Raw genomic sequence first — 6,707 nt, forward strand, 5'->3', positions numbered from 1 at the left:
CCTGCACCTATTTTCTATGTTTCTATAAGGGTCTCACATTTTCACAAGTTCACAAGTTATAGGAGTAGAATTAGGCCATTCGGCCCATCGAGTCTACTCCACCATTCAATCATGGCTGATCTCTGCCTCCCAATCCCATTTTCCTGCCATCTCCCCATAACCATTGACACCCGTTCTAATCAAGAAAATGTCTATCTCTGCCATGAAAATATCCACTGAACAGAAATTTTAACAGGAATGCAAGTATTTTATTTTAATTTATTTATTTTATTTATTTATTTTTAAACTATTATATTTGAATTTCTGTCATTCTTTCGATCTAATAGTGTTTTTTTTTATTGCAAAATAAAGTTTTAAGGACTTTCCTATGAAATGATTGTGCATGCGGAGTTTGCATTGAGGTTGTAAATGTTGAGCCATTGCCTTAGTTGAGATGAAGTGTCTTCGCCATCCTCTTTTTATAGATTTTTTTAAATGTGTTTAATTATTTGAGGAGTGAGCCCAGGGTTGCCATGGGGATGTATTGTGGAGCTCATCTGCTTGATGGGTTAATGAGGACAGTCGAGAAAAAATAGAATAACGAAGGCATTTGGCGAATGAGTAGAGACAAAGGAACATATAAAGCTGCAGATTACAGGGTGAGAGAATGCTCCCAGCTGTGTTAGACTGGAGACTGGAAAACAGAGTCAATATCACATATTAGAGTCATAAAATTATAGTCACACGCCATGGAAACTGGCCCTTCGGCCCAACTTACCCTTGTCCACCAAGATGCCACATCTATGCTAGTCCCACCTGCCCTCGTTTGGCCCCTATCCCTCTAAATCTTTCCTATGCATGTACCTATCCAAATGTCTTTTCAGTGTTGTTGTGGTACCTGGCTCAGCTACCTCCTCTGGCAGCTCTTTCCATGTACCTTCCATACTTCGTGTGAAAAAGGTGCCCCTTAAATCTTTCCATTCTCACCTTAAACCTATGTCCTCTGGTTCTTGATTCCCTTCCTCAGGATAAAAGCCTCTGTGGGTTCACCCGATCTACACCCTTCATGATTTTATACACATCCATAAGATCACCCCACAGCCTTCTGTGCTCCAATGCATAAAGTCCTAGCCTGTCCAACCTCTCTCTATAGTTCAGGCGCTCAAGTCCTGGCAACATCCCCATAAATCTTCTTTGCACTCTTTCCAGCTTAAACACATCCTTGCTGCAGCTTTTGATCAAAACTGAACACAATGATTGATGATTTGCAGCAGAAATGCCTAGTTCTGATGTAGATATTGAAACCGAATGTCCTAAAGTACAATTCAACATTGGACGACTGCAACATGCTCAGATGAAAGATGGGGTGTTGTGTCACAAGTTGTGTGAAGACCAGAGTGAGAATGAGAAGGCGAATTAAACTGGTAGATAATAGTCACTTCTTGAGAGTTAACATGGGCATTCCACAAAGAAGTCAAACAATCTACATTTGGTTTCTCAAATGTACAGACCACACTGGAATACCTAATGCAATACTGGATCACAATTACTCCTTTTTTGGGATTGGGGCATTACAGCAAAGCCAGCCTTAATTGACCATATCTTATTGTTCCAGAGAAGATGTTGCTAATGGTGCTCCCATCCATCTGTTGCCTTGGTCCTTCTTGGTGGTAATGGTTGTGGGGCTGTCAGAGTAATGTGGGTAAGTAACTGTCTTAAGGTTTAGGCTTATTATTGTCACGTGTAGTGAGGTACAGTGAAAAGTTTTGGTTTGCATGCTATCCTTACATAAATTCAATCATCTAAGTGCAATAAGTAGAGCAAAAGGGGAGATACAGAGTGCAGAATATAGATCTCAGCATTGTAGCACATCAGTTCCAGAGACAAAGTCCAATGCCACAATGGGGTAGAGATGAATCAGTACTCTAGCTTATGGAAAGACCGTTCAGATAACAGAGGGGAAGAAGCTGTTACTGAGTCCGATGGTGTGTGTTTTCAAGCTTCTATATCTACTGCCCAACGGGAGCAGAGAGAAGGAATGACCGGGTTGGGACAAGTCTTTGGCTGCTTTTCCGAGGCAGCATGAATGTAGATAGAGTTAATGGTGAGGAGTTTGGACTGTGTGGGACTGGGCTACATCCACAAGACTCGGCAATTTCTTTTAGTCTTGGAAAAGCTGTTCCCAAACCAAGCTGAGGTGCAACCTGACAGTTTGCTCTCAATGGTGCATCTGTATGCTTCTGATGGTGCATAGAAACATAAAAACATAGAAACATAGAAAATAGGTGCAGGGGTAGGCCATTCGGCCCTTTGAGCCTGCACCGCCATTCAATATGATCATGGCTGATCATCCAGCTCAGTAACCTGTACCTGCCTTCTCTCAATACCCCCTGATCCCTTTAGCCATAAGGGCCACATCTAACTCCCTCTTAAATATAGCCAATGAACTGGCCTCAACTACCTTCTGCGGCAGAGAATTCCACAGACTCACCACTCTCTGTGTGAAGAAATGTTTTCTCATCTCGGTCCTAAAAGAATTCCCCCTTATCCTTAAGCTGTGACCCCTGGTTCTGGACTTCCCCCAACATCGGGAACAATCTTCCCGCATCTAGCCTCTCCAACCCCTTAAGAATTTTATATGTTTCAATAAGATCCCCCCTCAGTCTTCTAAATTCCAGCGAGTATAAGCCCAGTCTATCCAATCTTTCTTCATATGAAAGTCCTGCCATCCCAGGAATCAATCTGGCGAACCTTCTCTGTACTCCCTCTAAGGCTAGAATGTCTTTCCTCAGATTAGGAGACCAAAACTGTACACAATACTCCAGGTGCGGTCTCACCAAGGCCCTGTACAACTGCAGCAGAACCTCCCTGCTCCTATACTCAAATCCTCTTGCTCTGAATGCTAACATACCATTCGCTTTCTTCACTGCCTGCTGCACCTGCACGCTTGCTTTCAATGACTGGTGCACCATGACACCCAGGTCACGTTGCATCTCCCCTTTTCCTAATTGGCCACCATTCAGGTAATACTCTGCTTTCCTGTTCTTGCCGCCAAAGTGGATAACCTCACATTTATCCACATTATATTGCATCTGCCATGCATTTGCCCACTCTCCTAATCTATCCAAGTCACTCTGCAGCCTCCTAGCATCCTCCTCGCAGCTAACACTGCCACCCAGCTTCGTGTCATCCGCAAACTTTTTTTTTTTTCTCTCCCACTTCTCTCTCTCTCTCCCTCCTTTTCTCCCTTTCCTTTTTTCCCCCTCTCCTTCTCTCTCTCCCTCCTTTTCTCCCTTTCCTTTTTTCCCCCTCTCCTTCTCTCTCTCTCTCTCTCTCTCTCTCTCTCTCTCTCTCTCTCTCTCTCTCTCTCTCTCTCTCTCTCTCTCTCTCTCTCTCTCTCTCTCTCTCTCTCTCTCTCTCTCTCTCTCTCTCTCTCTCTCTCTCTCTCTCTCTCTCTCTCTATCTATCTAATTGTAAGAATCATTGGCGATTTGCTGAAAATCCTCAGTCTTCTGAGGAAGTACAGGCATTAAGTGAGCCATCTTGGCTGATACTTCGATGTGGTTGGTCCACGTTATCCACACAGACCAACAGTGGTCCACAACAGATTGTTGGTAAAATTAACGCCACAGAATTTCATTTCCATGTCAGCACCATTGATGTTGATTGGGGAATGTACTTCACCATGCTTCCTGAAGTCAATAACTGGCCTCTTCATCTTGCTGACATTAGAAGTAGAGATTACACACAAAATGCTGGAGTAACTCTCAGCGGGTGAGGCAGCATCTCTGGCGAAAAGGAATAGGTGAAGTTTCAGGTCAAAACTCCATGGTTCCGATCCAAGCGTCACCTATTCCTTTTCTCCAGAGATGCTGCCTCACCCGCTGAGTTACTCCAGCATTTTGTGTCTATCTTCTGTATAAACCAGCATCTGCAGTTTCTTCCTACACATGAAAGAGAGGTTGTTGTCCTGACACCATGTCACCAAGTTAGCTATTTCCTTCCTATCCTGGACAACTTCACTGACTCAGGATCACACCACTGAACAAACCTTAGTTTTGCCTAATTCAATATTGTTAGACCTGCAGTATCTTTAGCTTGAAGATAGACACAAAATGCTGTAACAACTCAGCAGGACAGACAGCATCTCAGGAGAGAACAAATGGGTGACGTTTCGGGTTTGCCATGTAATCAGAATTCAGGTTTGAAGATCCTGGGCAATATTGTAATATCTTTGTCCTGCATTATATCCACTGCAAAAGACCATAAAGCATGTTTTCTCAGTAGCCATTGGAAAGTTATATGGGAGCTTGAATATTGCCTTGTGTTTATTTAAATGTCACAAAATTCCTTCAATGATCCCTCCAGAAATTGACCTGCAAAACCATCTCTGATACAGTTCATAAGTTCATCCTCCATAATAATGCTTCCCATTCCACACGCCATAGAATGCCATAGAGGTACACAGCAAGGCCATCTGCACAAGAAAGAGTTTGATACTCCGAAATCTATCCAGCATCTACACACAAGTTAGGAGCACGATGGGATCTTTTCTTCTTTGCTCAACACTGGGTGGTGCCAGCAAAGGCTGCCTCGCCAACAGTCTGTCTGTCCCTTTCTTCTTCGCTGTTTTTTTTAGTATGTATTAAATGTATGTTTTTTGTGTTCTTTAGCTTGTTTTATGTGGGGGGTGGGGGAGGGGGTTGGGGGAAACTTTTTCTAATCTCTTCCCTCTTTTTTCCGTATCGTATCTCCGTCCGCCCTGGGGCCTAACATCGAGGAGTTGGCGGCCTTTGCTGGAGACCATCGAGAACTCCACCGTGGGTGCCTGTGGGACTTTAACATTGCGGAGCCCGCGATCCCTTTGCCAGGGATCGACCTCTGAGCACTACCGCGGATGCCTGCGAACTTTAACATCACCGACGCGGGAGAAAAATGAGGGAAGAAGATTAGACTTATTGCCTTCCATCACAGTGAGGAATGTGGAATCCGCTGTGCTCGATGTTTATGTTAACATTTATGTAGTTGTGTGTCTTGTTGCTCTTTTAGTATGGCTGTGTGGTTATTTGCATATCACTGTGCCTTAATTGGTATATGTGACACCTGATTTACATCCCATTCATTACTAGGGATATTCACTCCCTCCACCTTTATGGGCATCATATCTGTAGTCTGTGACATCTTCAACTGCATGTATAAAATGCTGGTTCTGAGCTCCCCATCATCTAAGGGATTTACAGGAGTCTCTGCCTCAAAAAGGCAGCCAGCATCATCAGAGAGCCACACCTCCTTGGCTACACTTTCATTTTAACCCTGCCATCAGGAAGAAGATTTTGGAGCCTGAAAGCGGTAAAATCCAGATTCAGGGACAGCTTCTTCCCTGCAGGCAGCAGGTTATTAAACACTACAAACCACCGAATAAGCTATGAACTACATAAACTTTGGGGCATTGGTTTTGTCTTTTTGCACTATTATTGTTACAGAGTATTATGTTTACACATTCTGTTGTGCTGCTGCAAGGAAGAATTTCATTGTTCTGTCTGGGACATATGACAATCAAACACTCGTGACTTGACTCTTGACCCACCTCCAGTTTAAATTCCATTTGGAATATTTTGGAGGACCAAGAACCAAGACCAAGACTCTTGACTTATTTGCATCAGCCACACCAGTAACGCTTCCCCAACCAACAACATTTAGCACCAAGGCGGATAATGGTTGTGCTGTAAGGGCCTGGTGCATGGGAGCTTCTCTGCTTGTTGCAGTTCTTCTATTCAAAATATTCCCTGTGTGAAGTTGGGGAAGATGATCAAAAACTTAGACACGGTACCAATGAAATCAAAATACTGTGCAGCTTGGCTGGGAACCCGCTGATGGGCATATTCCCATGTGTCTGAACTTTTTGTACTTCATAGACAAAAGCTGGAGTAACTCAGTGGGACAGGCAGCATCTCTGGAGGGAAGGAATGGGTGACGTTCGGGGTCAAGACCGTTCTTCAGATGGAGCCTGAACGACAGAGCTTTTTATGTCTATCCTCGGTTTAAACCAGCATCTGCAGTTCCTTCCTACACTCTTTGTCCTTCTTGGTGGGAGAGGTTGTGGGTTTAATTTAGAGATACAGCATGGAAACAGGCCCATTGGCCCACCGAGTCCGCGCTGACCAGCGATCCCCGCACATCGACACTATCCCACACACTAGGTCCAATTTACAACATTACCAAAGCCAATTAACCTACAAACCTGTATGTCTTTGGAGTGTGGGAGGAAACCGGTGCACCCGAATGCAAGTCACGGGGAGAATGTACAAACTCTGTACAGACAGCACCAGTAGTCAGTATTCAACCCGGGTCTCTGATGTGTAAGGCAGTAACTACCGCTGTGCCATCGTGCCGCCCTCCAAATAATTTGAGATCTTTTGTTTTTTGAGGAGGGGAGAAGAGTATGGCCTACATTTCTGTTTCTGCTATTCATTCACTGCACCCACTGAATGACCAGATTTAGCGACATTCTCTATGCTGAGCCCATTGTTCTTAACATGATTCTCATGCTACACAGAACAATAAAGGGTGAAGGTAGGACTTTGTCTCCACAATGACTGAAGACTGGTCAGTTGTATCATTCAAATGGACAGATGAATTTGTCACAGGTAGTTTGATGGTCAGGTTGCTTTATCCCTCTTTGGTGCTCTTACTAATTGTGCAATAAATCTGGCTTTTATTGTAATGCC

Source organism: Rhinoraja longicauda, chromosome 3 (assembly GCF_053455715.1).
Source record: "Rhinoraja longicauda isolate Sanriku21f chromosome 3, sRhiLon1.1, whole genome shotgun sequence".
NCBI classification, from domain to species: Eukaryota; Metazoa; Chordata; class Chondrichthyes; order Rajiformes; family Arhynchobatidae; genus Rhinoraja; species Rhinoraja longicauda.